Raw genomic sequence first — 1924 nt, 5'->3', positions numbered from 1 at the left:
CCGGGGAAGAATTCGGCCGTCTATTGGCCAGCTGAGGCCCACGTGGCCGAGGGCTCGTGCATGGGGGCAGGGTCAGTGTGGGCCGGGGCGGCCTAGGCCCTTTTCCAGCCGCACCTTGTGCTCCAACGCCTCTGGAAAGCCAGACCCCCCCGCCCTGACCCCCCCCGCCCTGGGCCCCCCAGCCCTGACCCCCCCGCCCTGACCCCCCCCGCCCTGGGCCCCCCAGCCCTGATCCCCCCGCCCTGGGCCCCCCAGCCCTGGGCCCCCCCGCCCTGACCCCCCCCGCCCTGGGCCCCCCAGCCCTGACCCCCCCGTCCTGGGCCCCCAGCCCTGACCCCCCCCGCCCTGACCCCCCCCGCCCTGGGCCCCCCCAGCCCTGATCCCCCCGCCCTGGGCCCCCCAGCCCTGGGCCCCCCCGCCCTGGGCCCCCCCAGCCCTGGGCCCCCCCCCCCCGCCCTGACCCCCCCCGCCCTGGGCCCGCCAGCCCTGACACCCCCGTCCTGGGCCCCCAGCCCTGACCCCCCCCGCCCTGGGCCCCCCAGCCCTGACACCCCTGTCCTCGGCCCCTCCCACCCCTGACACCCCTGTCCTCGGCCCCTCCCACCCCTGACACCCCTGTCCTCGGCCCCTCCCACCTGACACCCCTGTCCTCGGCCCCTCCCACCCCTGACACCCCTGTCCTGTGCCCCTCCCACCCCTGACACCCCTGTCCTGGGCCCCTCCCACCCCTGACACCCCTGTCCTCGGCCCCTCCCACCCCTGACACCCCTGTCCTCGGCCCCTCCCACCCCTGACACCCCTGTCCTGGGCCCCTCCCACCCCTGACACCCCTGTCCTGGGCCCCTCCCACCCCTGACACCCCTGTCCTCGGCCCCTCATGACCCTGAGTTCTACTGGAACTCTGTCCCAGAACCCTTTTCTTGTACCAGGCTAGTCCTTGGCAAGGCCCGAGTGAGAGGGGAGTATGAGTCCATGCAAAGAGGCACCAACCATGGCCTATGTAAACTTTTGAGGCTGAACTTAAGAAGATTCTGAAATGGTAGGAAATGAGAAGCCCATATGCCTGTCCACTTTAAAGAGCTAGAGAAATTCCAAACCCACACAAACCAATCTTTGGCAAAAGCATTTTTTCCAGAATGAAGGGTGGATCATTTCCACTGTTCTGCAGATTCAATCATTTGTGGGATATTGTATTCAGTCTAGGGGGGCTGCTCCCCTACTGGGAACAATGGAAAGCAAGCATTATCGACATGAGCAGGATGGACAAAAGATCCCAGATCATCTCATGTAGACAGGAATGAAGGATCCAGGGAGGCCTGGGGGTGACTTAGTGGGATCAAGCTTGCTGGCTTCAAACCTTTCAAGTAAGTTGCATTATCCTGAAGGTTACAATGGGTTTAGATTACAATATATAGGAAATAATTATGAACAGTTTTTATAATAAATTTTAGTTTACTGCAGAGATAGAGAGTTGAGGAGAGAAGTCATCTAATCAAACCCTTCATTTTGCAGATAAAGAAAAATGAAATTAAAGGAAAGCAAGGGAATGATTTGTGCAACAACAATAGCTAATATAGGAGAGCTGAGCTTTGATAGAATTTTAAGATTTGGCCAATAATTTACATTTATGATATCATTTTATTAAATCTCAGAGTCAATATTAAGGCTCACTGTAATTGAAATCTCTAATGACTTCTGGTAGTTAATTGGGGTGGGACTAGCTTAGCAGAATCATACAGAAGATAGGCAGTAGAGTCAGTTTGGGAATCAGAGGATTCTCAAAATTCCCACAGATGTGGGATTCCCAAATCCCACAAAAATTTACTAATGTCTTATGGACTTGTGATATATATTTTTTTAACATTTCAGATCCTGGGGAAGTCATTTATCTCACAAGGGTCTCGTTTCCTTAACTATAAAGTGA

At 57.0% G+C, this 1924-nt stretch overlaps 1 long non-coding RNA gene across 2 annotated transcripts; it reads left to right on the top strand.

Annotated features, from left to right (window-relative positions):
• On the top strand, positions 1–1624 carry LOC141492065 (uncharacterized). Of its 2 annotated transcripts, XR_012469849.1 has the most exons (4): positions 1–71; positions 930–1039; positions 1199–1364; positions 1513–1624. It is a non-coding gene; the product is annotated as an uncharacterized LOC141492065 (long non-coding RNA). The 2 variants fall into 2 exon arrangements; XR_012469847.1 differs by lacking the exon at positions 1–71 and having other exon boundaries at positions 643–1039.
• The last annotated feature ends 300 nt before the right edge of the window (positions 1625–1924 follow it).

The sequence above is a fragment of the Macrotis lagotis genome, chromosome 1 (genome assembly GCF_037893015.1).
Source record: "Macrotis lagotis isolate mMagLag1 chromosome 1, bilby.v1.9.chrom.fasta, whole genome shotgun sequence".
Classification (NCBI taxonomy): Eukaryota; Metazoa; Chordata; class Mammalia; order Peramelemorphia; family Peramelidae; genus Macrotis; species Macrotis lagotis.
This window is presented reverse-complemented; position numbering and strand designations above follow the sequence as displayed.